At 39.2% G+C, this 14,332-nt stretch overlaps 1 protein-coding gene across 8 annotated transcripts in view; it reads right to left on the reverse strand.

The window, feature by feature from the left end:
• The window catches only part of PDE4D (phosphodiesterase 4D), a 706,231-nt gene that overhangs the window by 188,147 nt on the left and 503,752 nt on the right, over nt 1-14,332 (reverse strand). The gene's annotated exons all lie outside the window — the stretch shown is intronic.

A 14,332-nucleotide genomic window follows, 5' to 3' on the forward strand; every position in this document is an offset into this window, starting at 1 on the left:
AGAAGGTTGCAAAAGGTGATCACATGACCTTGGGACACAGCGACAGTCATAAGAATGATCCAGTTGCCAAGCATCAGAATTTTGGTCACGTGACCATGGGAATGCTGCAATGGTCATAAGTGAAAATAACGGTCATAAATCACTTTTTGCAGTCCCATTGTTACTTCGAATGCTCACTAAACAAATGGTTGTAAGTTGAGGACTACCTATATATGATAGGTAACATCATGAAAGGTAACATCATGTGCCACAGTGGCACAGTGGTTAGAGTGCAGTACTGCAGGCTACGTTTGCTGACTGGCGGCTGCCTGCAATTTGACAGTTTGAATCTCACCAGGCTCAAGGTTAACTCAGCCTTCCATCCTTCCGAGGTGGGTAAAATGAGGACACAGATTGTTGGGGGCAAAGGGCTGACTCTGTAAACCGCTTAGAGAGGGCTGTAAAGCACTGTGAAGTGGTATATAAGTCTAAGTGCTATTGCTATTGCTAACACATATTTGATCTGTCCCCGTACCCACACACACACACACAGCCAGTCGAGGGTTAAGGAAACACTTTGGAACGCACCCAGTTCTTATCTCCGACTTGGCAGTGATAGACACACCGTCTGCCAAGGGACTTTATTTGCACAAACAGACAGATAAAATACGAACGTTCAAGAAAGTCCAAACAGAAATAATATTCCTCCCAGCAGTTCCGGACGAGGCTTTAGTGACTCCAAGGTTTTGCTTTGTTCGTCACAAAAGATCCTTGACCACCACTCTCTATTATATAGTCTCTGGGGTGTGGTCTCTGGGGTGTGGTCCAGTGACTCAGTGCTAATCCCTAGCACGCCTCCTAAACTGCTGCAAACGTTTATCACGCCTTCGGAGGCGTGCGTCCAGGAATGATGTCTCATTATCACTTTGACTGGAATCAGCTGTCTCCTCTCCCTCGACCGGCACTTGAGACAATGCCAGAGGGGAGGGGCCTGGAGAGGGAGGCCTGGCTGACTCCTCTTCCTCATGCTCGGAGCTTTCTTCCTCCGATGGGACAGGCTCAGAGGGCGGGGCCACAACAATATTGAGGCCTAAAAGAGTAAACTGTTCCCTCTCTTTCCTTTATTTATAGAGTACACACATTTTTTTCCTGGTTCTTTCCCATAATTCCAGCAGCTTGGATACATGTATTCAGGGGTGGGTTCTACTTACCTTTACTACTGGTTTGCAGCGTGGCTGCGTGCACATGCGCACTTCACTCATGCGCATGCGTGCTCTTCTGCGTAAGCACAGAAGCTTCTGCGCATAGGCAGAAGCATTTTCATGATGTCTGGGTTGGTGGGCGGAGCCTCCCGCCGGTTTTACTACCAGTTCTATAGAACCGGTGCGAACCGGGGGCAGCCCACCACTGGATGTATTGCTCTATACAGATGGAAGATGATACTATTCCTTTTTCTCTATCAAGTTTCTGGCGTTTGTGGACTGTTTGTTGTCTGGAACCACAAAGCCAAAAAAAGAAAAGAAAAGAAAGCTTTTCTTTAGTTAAGTAGCTAAAAGTGCGAGAGCACTTTTCACTGCATTCTAATTGTTCCTTCCTGAAAAAAAAAACAAGGATTACAGTGAGCTACAAGCTTGATTCTCCTCTTTAAAAGAAGTCATAAGAAACCACTCTCAATTTTTACGCTTCAGCCTAAATTGTATCCCAAACAATTTAGAAATTAGGAAAAAAATACTACGCTGAAAATATTATGTAACAGGCTAAAGTAGGGACCTGTTTCTCACCGTTACACAAAAAAGATCACATGCAAAGATTATGACTTATCCAGAACATATTTGGGAAGGGATAGTGGGAAAGACCAGTTAGTCCATCCATGCATATAAAATGTAAGGGTAACTGTTAAATATCTCCTTGATCTTCATAATGCTTCTTCTAGGACAGGGGTGTCAAACTCAAGATCTGAGGGCCAGTTCTGGCCCGCGGGGTGCTTAGATCTGGCCCGTGGGGCCACCCTGGAAACAGCAAAGGACTGGCCCACGGTGCCTCTGCCAGTAAAAACTGGTCAAACACAACCCTGATGTGGCCCTCAATGAAATCGAGTTTGACACCCCTGTTCTAGGAAAAACACAAATATTGGTGGAAATTAAGCACATATAGGTATATGGTGATATTACCTTGTACACGCTCCCATTTCAAGGCCCTCGTTGTATGGAAAAATGTTTTACTCAATATGCGAAACTACCTTCTAGCATACTTTTACTTTTATCTTGTCTTTTCAGAGATGGATGGTCCTAAATCGGCTTTTCATTTTAATAGGGTATAATTGTACATAGGCATCAGCCAGACCAGGAGAGTGTCACAATTGGATAGATTATTTTCAGACCTCCTGGCAGCTTTTCCATCCAGAAAGCTTGGTGCCTTACTCCTATTACAATGAATGACTTTGAGAACTCTACACAATTTGCTGCAAAGGAAAAAAAAAATTCCCTGTTTACAGGTGAATGATCTCAGCTTTTTTTTTTTTTTGGAAGCAAAAATACTTCTTTTTAAAAGTTTGAGTGCATTTCCAAAGATATGTCCTGACTAAGCCAGAACACAGAGTTATACAGGATACATTACTTCATATAGAATGTCAGTTATTCAGCTCATAGCAAAATGTTGAATGAAAATCTAAAAAAAAAAAAAAAGCTATGAAAATTGTTTTAATTTTTAAGGGAGACTTAAAGAATAAAATACAATCACATCCATATTTAAACACGCACACACACACACACACAAATTTGGAAACTCAGTTTTGGTTGAGAGAAAAATCCATACTGGCAAAATAGAAATGGATCCACACACAGTTCTGAAATAAATCAATATCAGTCAGATACCTTCTGAGAGGAAAAAAAATCCTTGCCAGAAGCCTTGGAAAGCTTCTGAGTTTTGATTTAAATCAAAGATAGGCAATTTTTGATGGCCAGGAACCATATTTATGAATCGTAGTGGCGTAATGGTTAGAATGCAGCATTGCAGGCTGACTCTGTATTTCGCTACCAGCAATTCAATCCTGACCGGTTTAAGGTTGACTCAGCTTTTCATCCTTCCAAGGTTGGTAAAATGAGTACCCAGATTTTGGGAGCAATACAGGTAATCCTCAACTGACAACCACAATTGAGCCCAAAATTTATGTTGTTAAGGGAGAAATTTGCTAACTGAGTTTGCTCCATTTTACGACTTTTCTCGCCTCATTTGTTTAAGTGAATCACTGCAGTTGTTAAATTAGTAACATGGCTGTTAAGTGAATCTGGTTTCCTCATTGACTTTGCTTGTCAGAAGGTCACAAAAGGAGATCACACGACTCAGGGACACTGCAACCATCATGTGAGTCAGTTGTCAATCATCCAGATGTGAATCACGTGGCCATGGGGATGCTCCAAAGGTCATAAATGTGAAAAACGGTCAGACGTCACTTTTTTCAGTGCCGTTCTAACTCTGAACAGTCACTAAATGAACTGTTGTAAGTGGAGGACTATTTGTATGCTGTCCCTGTAAACCGCTTAGAGCAGGGGTGCCAAACTGGCGGCACGCAGGCCGGATGCATCATGTGCAAGCCATGCCCACCCCAGCTCTCGCAAAGGGGAAAAAAAATCACGATACATCATGCGACGGCAAACAGCGAGTTTGAAACCCGTGGATTAGAAAGAACTGTTAAACCACTATGAAGCAGTATATAGTGTCATGGCTCTATCAGAGCCCAGTTCGGAGGAGGAGGAGGGGGAGTTGGACCTGAGACCATCCAACAGGGAAGGCACACCAGGGGCTGACACAGAAAAGGATTGGTTGCTGACCGGCAGTGGTAGCCGATAGGCAGCCGATCAACATCTGTCTACTCCACTCAATCCAAGGGCAAGGAGAGTGGAACACAGGTAGCTGTTCCTCATCAGAGGAGATTGGCTGCCTAACAGCACCACTGCCGATTAGCAACCGATCCTCCTCTATGTCTGTGCAGGCAGGCAGATCTCCATCTGGTCGACTACCTTCCCCAATGCCTGAGGGACAGCATCCTCCATCACCCCAAGGTGTGCCTTCTCTGTCCGACGGTCCCAGTTTCATCTCCTCCTCCTCCGAACAGGACTCTGATGGGGCCATGACATTTAAGTCTAAATGCTATTGCTATTTAATATGGGAAATGGACAGAAGTAGTGGGCTGGACTTTCATGAACAGTGCATAACTATATCACACCTCAGAACAGCACCAAAATATGATATTCCAAATATGAAACACTCCTGGCCATGACATACCAAGTAAAGACAAGACAGGGTCTTTACTGAACTCCAAAGTCAAACCAAACCGAAAAAACACATGCAATGTCTGAAATCTCTTTGTGCATGAGGTTTACACTGTACAGGTAGTCCTCGACTTACAACGGTTTGCTTAATGACCGTTCAAGGTTACAGTGGCATTGATATGTGACTTATGATCGTTTTTCAGATTTATGACCGTTGCAGCATTCCTATGGTCAACTGATCAAAATTCAGGGGCTTGGCAACTGACTCACATTTATGACGGTTGCAGTGTCCTGGGATCATGTGATCATCTTTTGTGACCTTCTGACAAGCAAAGTCAATGGGGAAGCCAGATTCACTTAACAACTATGTTATTAATTTAACAACTGCAGTGATTCACTTAACAACCGTGGTAAGAAAGGTCATAAAATGGGACAAAACTCATTTAACAAATGTCTCACATCAACAGAACTTTTGGGCTCAATTGTGGTCATAAGTCGAGGACTACCTGTATTTATATTCCTTATATAATAAATAATGTGTTCTGACCCAGCTCCCGAAACATGACAAACCCTCTGTGGTTGAAGCAATGATTCCTTTATTAGAAGCGCTAGCAGCCCCGGCAAAAAGTTTCTCTTTCACCACAGGCTAACAAGTCTGTCAGGCAGGGAGATGAATAGTTGTCTGCCATATCCATTCATCTCCACCCTATTCCCAGGGCTAGGGTGGGGCTTCGCTAGCAGCGGTGGCTCTTCCTTCCCAAAGATCAGCCCACGGATTTCCACTGCTCTCCTCTGCCTTCTGCGCATTTGTATGTTAGGCAGTGGACCCAGCTGTTCGTCCTCTTCCTCATCAGCCACCTCCAGACCTGGGGGCTGTTAACTCTCCATCTGAGGACTGATGGATGGTCCAGGCTCTGCCCCACCCCCTCTCTCTGGCAGCTGGCAGCTCACAGGCTACAACATAATGTTCTGGCAATAATAATGAGAGGGTTTGTTTTTGATTTGAAGCAATTTGTTTTCTTAGATCAGGATATGGACCTACATGGCTCAGGGCCAGGTTATCTTCAAGACCGCCTTCTGCCGCATAGCTCCCAGTGACCGGTAAGATCCCACAGAGTTGGTCTCCTCCGGGTCCCATCAGCTAAACAATGTTGACTGGCGGGCCCGCGGGGGAGGGCCTTCTCTGTGGCAGCCCCAGCTCTCTGGAACCAGTTACCTCCTGAGGTCCGGACCATCTCCACCCTATTGGCCTTCCAAAAAGCGGTGAAGACCTGGCTTTTGCAGCAGGCCTAGGGCTGTTGATCTCATTCTTACGATCTGGCGAGATCCGGCCATGAATGGTGTGAATGAGTTTTTAATGTTTTTAATGTTTTTTAATTTTTCAATGTCTTTTTATAATGATTTTTTTAAATGTATTGTGAGCCGCCCTGAGTCTTCAGAGAGGGACGGCATATAAATTTAATTAATTAATTAAATTAAATTAAATTAAATTAAATATGCACCTGTAATTTGCAGAGGGAAAATGTGATTCTGTGTGTTTAAAAATTTTATGCCTTATTCCATGTTTCATTGCTACAAAATCTCCAAACAATACTGTTTCCAATTGCAGAACAATCCTTTTGTTCTCTAGAGATATTACTTAGGCTTAAACATCATGTTAATTTCATTGAGTTACACATTATCGCAAAATATAATGGAATAATAACAATCCAACTATGAATGGAAGATTTTCTATTCAAACTGCAGCAACTGCTGTTTAGTAAGACTAAACTTGTATGGCAATATGCTATTTGCTTCCAACACTAATACCACAAGTTTATCTAACAATGCTAATCTTTATAGCATTAATTTAATTCTCACAGAATGGCAATCGTTTACTCATCTGGGTACAATTTGTACTTAAACTAATTAATAGAACCCATCTCAATGAAATCAAAGAACTTATTACAATGATTATTAAACAATAAATATTTCAGAATATTTAAACTGCAAACTGGAATTATAAAAGCATTCATGTGAAAGTAACTGCTAAAGAAATTAATTATAATTCCAAGGTTTAATCAATCCTGCAAGTTCATATCTCCTTTTTTCCCCACTGCCCAGTGGGGAAAAGACAGTTTCACTGCCTTGAAACTGAAGATAAATTATTTTGTATTAGATATATATTTATTTTAGAAAATGCAACTTTTTCCATCCCGTAGGACGTTTGAAAAAAAAATAATAATCTATGTACCTTTATTTTTTAATCCTAACTTTAAAAACAATATAGTTTCTTATATGTTATCATTGGAATTCTGAAACAAGTGATTTATCACAAACCGCAACAAATTGCATTGCACCATTTTTGATGCCAATAAAAGTGGGCTCTGGGGTTGCATCAAAGCCCAGCAGGTGCATCTACAACCCATTTTCCATTGTTATATCGTTCATGCAAATGCCACAATTCTTTTTAATTAAGTGATTAAACATCTCTAATATTACTGATACGGGAAGCGGTGGCTCAGTGGCTAGGATCGAAAGATTGGCAGTTTAGCAATTCAAATCCCTAGTACCGCATAATGAGGTGAGTTCCCGTTACTTGTTCCAACTTCTGCCAACCTAGCAGCTCGAAAGCATGTAAACAATGCAAGTAGAAAAATAGGGACCACCTTTGGTGGGAAGGTAACAGCGTTCCGTGCGCCTTTGGCGTTTAGTCATGCCGGCCACATGACCACACAGACGTCTTCGGACAGCACTGGTTCTTCGGCTTTGAAACAGAGATGAGCACTGCCCCCTAGAGTTGGGAATGACTAGCACATATGTATGAGGGGAACCTTTACCTTTTGATATTACTGATATTTGTGCAGTATTTTTTTAAAGTTAAGCACTCTAGGCTTTGTTCTTCCACTTCTTCACTCTTACAAGAACTAGCAGCAAGGGGCAGTTTCTGTGATGCAAAGGAAACGTTTTCTAAATTCCCATTAATGACATTTCTTCAAGAACCTGAAGCATGCCTATTCTAGGCACATGGGTGGAGACAACTGGAAAAAGGCAGTCCTGCAGATAATACTGAAGAATACTTGTTTCACAAACATATAAATAAATACTTGTTCAATTTAATTGCATTACTAAATATTAAAATAAATGAAGGTCCTGGGTTCTGGCCTTAAAATTGATGAAATCTTGTAAAGAAAATTAAAATACGTTCTTGCAGGTGAAAGTTTTACTGACACTGAGGAAACATCTCCATGCATTCTCACGTAGGCACAAATTCCATCAAAAAAATAATGCATTATTTCAAGTAAATAGCTATTTTAAGATTGAAGCACGCCTAATCAATAGTTCTTCTACTGCAACACTAAAACTGCTATATACCACATTGTTTCTAACTGGAACCCAGCCTAGAAAAGTTCTAAAGACATCTCAGATTTATCACAAAAAGCAGTGCTAATTCTATTGCTGTGCTGAAGCATTGCCTTTCTTTAGGTAGTAAATGGTCTTTATAAAGGGCCTCAGCTATCTGATAACCGAGCTTTTGCTCGATGAAGTAAAATCCACACCATTGCTTTGTCAATTAAGGCAGCATTTCCAGATTATATACGTCATTCTTACAGACATATGGCTGGTGTAAATTGCTTCCAGGATGTATTAACGTAATATTTGCTTGATTGATTCACTGCCATCAAAAAAAATTCCCTTTGGGAGTTCTACAATCCTGCTGAGTTCTTTAAGGGTCTCCACTGAAAGAATGTATTCATTACTATATTAATATATTTAATAACATCAGATTTAAGAAGAATAGAAGTATAAACTCCTCTACAGAAATGTTTTTATTTTTCAGTCCATAATTTATTCTGTTAAAAACTTACTAAATATTAGATTTTTAAGTTACTTAATGGATGCCATTTATTGCTAGAAAATATTCTGTGGTCAATGTAACAGATGACCTCAAATCAATGTTCTATCACAGTCTAAGCAGGACTGACACAGTCTGGCCTTATAACATTACTATAAGAATAAAAGATATTCACATTTCCATATGCAAAGGCTGCTATTTCTCAATCTTGTAAACCAGATGAAGTTAGTGACAACTAATTTTAATGGCAAACTACAGTATTCTTTATGAGCTCAGAATACCTACTCTAGTGTTTCTCCTGATGCATAATCCAGATGCATTTAATTGTAACTACCAGAATGTCAGCCAGTGTAACACATCTAGAGACTAAACAAGGCTGCTCCAAAATGCTTGGACGTTCCTTTTCAAAAATGGTAACAGCAGTAAGCCATAAGTTAGTAAGCCATATTGTATCTTCAACACACATATCTAAAGCTAATAAATAGCATTCAACTGTTTCCTCAGTTAAACCCAGCCTGGCATTTTGAAGAGAGGCTGGGACTGCAACCTCCAGAATTGGAATACACATGTACAGAACATGAATATGCAAAGTTACCATATAATGAATTAAAACATTGGTTTATACAGCTCAGTCATGGTAGACTTTTGGGCAAGTCTGTAGACAGCTGGTAATTTTGCACCAGCCATTCTCTCTCAGCCCTAGAACTAAGGGAGGCAGGGAATGGTGCAGGTCCAGTGGTGGGTTGCTCCCGGTTCGCACCGGCTCACAAGAACCGGTAGTAAAAAAATTTAATAGTTTGGAGAACCGGTAATAAGATTGGCTGGCCACGCCCCCGAACCAGTTCCCGCCCGGTCGCCGGTCGCTTAACCCTCCCACTCCCAATCTATTGCTGCCTCCTGAGTCCCAGCTGATGGCTAGACGGAAAAAAAACTGTTTAAACTCTTGCCGCAGGGCTTCAAAAGGCCGTCCTACAGCTGATCAGTGTTAAAAGAAAACAAATGAGTAGACCGGTGCCTGCAAAAATACAAAAAAACAGCCCCTTTCAGCTTCAGCATTGGTTAATTAGCACAAGTTGATTAGATCGGCCTCCCGACTCTCAGCTGATTTGCTCTCAGCTGTTTTGTGCAGGGCTCTTTTGCTAGCTGCAAAGAGTCCTGGAGCAGATTTTTTTTTCCCCTAGCTATGCTGAAAAAACGAAACTGAAAGTAAAGCAGGTTCTTTGCTGCAACGAGACAAAATGAGGCAGGGAGAGATTTCTTTTTCTTTTTCCTCACCAAAAAAGGTAGGTGCAAAACTGTAAACAATGGGAAATTTAGGACAAAAGAGGAGAGTTCAAGATTTTAAAACACAAAAGAAAAAAGCTCTATTTAACTAGGGAATTGTAATAATTGAGATACTATTAATTGTATATTGTGTTGAAAGCAGAAATGGTTAAGTTGTGGTTTGGAGGAATATATGGGAGAAATTATTTGGTTTATTATTATTGGTAAATATAATTAATTGATTTGTAAGAAATTGGATTGCCTGGAAATAATTGGAATATTCATGTTCATATTGATTAATATACAAAAAAGATAGTTATATAACTAATTGATTTATATTAAAATGTTGAATTTGTATTAAACAACTGTAATATTACATAATTAACCAATGTGAGGATGGATATAAAAATAAATGACAATGGGCAGGGGTATAATATAGAATAGAAGGGAAAAACTGAATTTGATTAAGATTAGAGATGAGGATGAAGGGTAATATTGGTTTTTTTAAAAAAAATAGATGAGGAATAAATATGGCAAAAGGGAAATATAGAAATTGTAAATTTAATTGAAATGACTAAACACTGTTTAAATTTGTGAACTAGCCAAATACTCTGTTCAAAGAAAATACATTGTATGTTTGTATGTGTGTTTCTAATTATTGCTATTTATTCATATTTGTTCTCTTTTATTCTTTAAAGTTTAACAATTCATTCTTTATCTTAATATCTTTATATTTGTTTGGGGTTGGTTTTCTTCCCTTTCATCTTTTTTATTGTACAGCAATCTTTCTCCTCAAACCTACCACCTCTCTCTTTTCTTTCCTTCTTACTTTCTCTTCCTCCCCCTCTTCTTCTCCTCCCTACTTCCTCTTCCTTTCTCCTTCTCCTCCTCTCTTCCTCCCTCTCTTACCCTCACTCCTACTCTAATTTCCCTTCCCTTCCTTCATCCCTCTCTATTGCTGTATCCTTTTATGCATATGGACTACTCAGAGGCTGAAAAAGTTATTTTTGACTGGTCCTCGCACTTTTGACCAGTCCTCAAACTTACGACTGTCCTCAAATTTTATGTTTTTGTCCTATCTTGTCACCATGGTGAAGAGAAGCAGTTGTGAAATGAGTGACATGGTTGTTAAGAATGCTGCACGGGCATAAATGTGAGGATGGTCATAAGTGTGAGGACCAGTCAAAAGTGCAAGGACCTGTCAGAAATGATTTTTTCCAGCCCTCTGAATAGTCCCTATACACATAGCCATGGCCACCCGGTCACATGACCAGCTAGCCACACCCCGCCAGTCACGACCTCCAAGCCACGCCCACAAAATAAGCCACGCCCACAGAACCGGTAGTAAAAAAATTTAGAACCCAGCCCTGTGCGGGTCCCATTCCTGAGGGAGATACACCTGGTGGGACCTAGAAGGGCCTTCTCCGTGGTGGCTCCCTCTCTCTGGAACATCATTCCCCCAGAGATTAGAATGGTCCCACTCTAATTCTGTTCTGGAAGGCGCTGAACACCTGGTTCTGCCAGCGGGCCTGGGGAACCCAGAGTGGGATGGAGCCCATTAAATGGCTCGTATGATTGGCTGTCACTGGGGGGGGGAGTGATTTTATTACATTAATTTATTTGATTTTTTAATTAGTTTTAATTGTTTTTAAATGTGGTTTTTATATTCTCTGAGTCACCATAGGCAAATAGGCGGCAATATAAATATAATTAATTAATAAATAAAAATAATGGCAAAAATAATACCAGCATCATATAAGAATTGTTTCTTTAGTTATAGGTCTCATACTACCAAGGGAATATTTAGCTTGCATTTACTACCTTCTCACAATAATAGATAATAGTACAGGAAGTCAGCTTTCCCTCAAGTCCACTTTCAACATTTTATCTGGAAATATATCAAGGTGCCTGCTAGTCATTTGCTCACATTCTTCAGTTGCATCTGAGCTAAAATTAGGTTGCAATTTTTCAGATGTCACTTGTCCTTGGAAAATCACTACCAGTTAAATATAGAGAGGGAAAAGAACTTTCTTTTGAGATATTGTTCATAAGACCTGAGGTGTCCGTGGGAAAGGAGGAGGGGAATCAAAAGTCAAGATGGCAGCTTCAAAAACTCAATGAAAGCCATCCCCATTTTAATATGCAGAGAGCCGCTTCAACTGGGTGATCAAGACCGCTTTTTTGATTTTTTTTTTAATTTCCTATATATCACCTTCATTAGACATATATAGCCACTTCAGGATCAACTTCTCATATTTTCTAGAACAGTGGAACAACAGAAATCACAACCTAAAAATAAGTCCCTGGTATTTGCAAGGACCTCTGGTTCCAGTTATAACACCAAAATGATTCCTCATGTTGATGAATGTAGATAGTTTGATCATCAGGAATGGGGCTTTTTGTGGAAGGAACATAAGCACAGACAAGGTCAACCAGACGTGAACTGCTCAGACTGTGATTGACTGGCTAATATTTACACAAATGAGGGATAAAGCATTTATATGTAATCTCCCTTTCTCTAGCACAAATACCAAATGACAATTCAAATTCTTTCCTGCCATCTAGTTGGTTGTCCCAATTCTTGCATTTTATATTAGGCATCTCTGTTCTGCTTTCAATAGAACAATATTGAAATAAACATGCTAGTCTCCCTTCTTGATCAGGAGTTTATACTACCTTGCTCATATGTAATACTATAGCAGAACTGTAATTCTACCACCATATTTTGTAGCACTGTAATACAATGACATATTTATTGTTATACTCTGCCTTATTAGCTGAATCACAATGCTTTACATTTATGAGTGTTTTAAGAAAACATGAATGTACTTGCTCTTTTGTGCTAAAACGACAGTTTCAAGTTATGTAATTGCAAAGCTACATGGATAATAGAAGGAAAGAAGAATGAGTGGAATTTTTCCACAGGGATGAGTGAAAATTTTTCCACAGGAATGAGGCCAGTTATAATCTATAAAATTATATACACTCCAGCTGGTATCAGTATTTATATTTGCTAAAAGGATGGCTCCAAGTTTATATGTAGCCAAAACAAGAAGTATTTATGCACAACCCATTAGCAAGGATGGAAGGACCCAAGTATTGCAAAACTGCAATAAATACTAAGGAAAGAAGAACTGAAGTGGAGCCACTACCAACACTATAGTATTAGGAATCAAAATGTTCAGCTTCTACAAATACTGACTGTGGGAAAAGGTAACAAGAAAGAAACCAGCAGACAGAACCCTGGGGTAGATGTTGTGTGCTGACCAAAATCCTAAATACAAGCACTGCAATATATTATTGCAGACTCTGTATTGTTTTTATTATTATGGTTTATCAAACAGTCAGCACATGTTTAGACTGGATCTGGTATTTTTGTCCACCTATCATGTTCTTCCAAAGAACCTGGGATAGGCAGATGTTGTTGCTTAATAACAATAAAGCTACTGCCCACAAGATGTAAGCTGCTCCAAGCTTTCGCAATTGACTGGTGGTGATTTTATCAATGCCAATGGCATTTGAGTGATGCTCCAGATGTTTTGAGTTGGACCCAGGGCTATTATTATTAATTAATATTGGCACGATCTTTGCCTTCTTCTTCCACAACTATTCTACTTCTCTTTGCATTTTGTGATTTTCTCCACTTCTTTCTCTTCTCTCCAGCTGTATCCAGATACTGCAATATCCACAATTCAGATTTTTTTGTCTTTAAAGAGCCGAGGTGGCGCAGTGGTTAGGGAACAGTACTGCAGCTACTTCAGCTGACTGCTAGTTCAGCAGATCAGCAGATCAAATCTCACCGGCTCAAGGTTGACTCAGCCTTCCATCCTTCCGAGGTGGGTAAAATGAGAACCCAGATTGTTAGGGGGCAATATGCTATTTAGTATACTGTCTTTGGTGTAAGCCGCCCAGAGTCCTCAGAGAGTGGGCGGCATAGAAATATGACTAATAAAAATAAAATAAATAAATTTCTTATCAACAATTGTTAAGTCTGGGGCATTATGTGGCAAGTGTTTGTCTATTAGCCCACCTTTCTGTAAAACTGTACTCAATGCAGATTCCTCATAAACAAGAACATAAATATGAATAAAATCAATAATAAATTATTAAAATAGAATGAGTGTAAAATACTATAGACATGACAATATTTAATAAAAAAATATTCCCTCTACCATGAAACATTAGAAAGTCATTTAACCCTTAAAATATGTCAGACAGGATTATGACCCAAAAAAAAGAAAAAGAAAAAAAAAAAGAAAAGAACACTGTAATTTCTATAGATGCACAAATTGTACCAGAATATTTATATATAAACCAAAACACTTTCCTATAAAACTTATTATAATTATTTGAAATCCAAATATTGCATTACTTATTGTCGCACCACCCTCTCATTACTTTTACGAAAAGCTTTATTTCACATTTTTACATCTGAATTAGGTCTTAATAATTTTATAATTATTAAGTATAATATAAGGTATTAGGTAATTAAGTATAATTACCATAATGGGTTTCAAATTAGTCTAGATGGAAACTATAATTAAATTCCATTATCTAGAAGGAAAGCACAGAAATGATATTAAAGTTAAGTTATAGCAACTGATCCAGGCAAATTTTCTGCAAGGCAGGCAGAAAAACATCCACAAGAGGTCTCTCTTTTATGCAATCTGTTTTTAGAGGTACTGTAGGAAAAAAAGAAAGATTGGATAAATAAGCAAGTTCTTTTTCCTTAAGCTTATAATTTAACAATCTCTCTAAGGAAGGGCTGAAATCAGCATGCCTTTTGTAGATTCTATAGCTCTCTTATTTTTGGCAGTTGATTGATTCTGAAAATCAAGTACTTTGCTGAGCCAGAAGTATTCTCTTAGCAGCTTATGTTAAAACTAAAATCCAAATACCATTTGAAATAAAAACAAATAACACTAAAAGCATCAACTGTAGTAAGAACATCCTTAGAGATCCAAGTAATAACATTAATAATCAC

Source organism: Pantherophis guttatus, chromosome 2 (genome assembly GCF_059756535.1).
Source record: "Pantherophis guttatus breed Tessera chromosome 2, ASM5975653v1, whole genome shotgun sequence".
NCBI lineage: Eukaryota > Metazoa > Chordata > Lepidosauria > Squamata > Colubridae > Pantherophis > Pantherophis guttatus.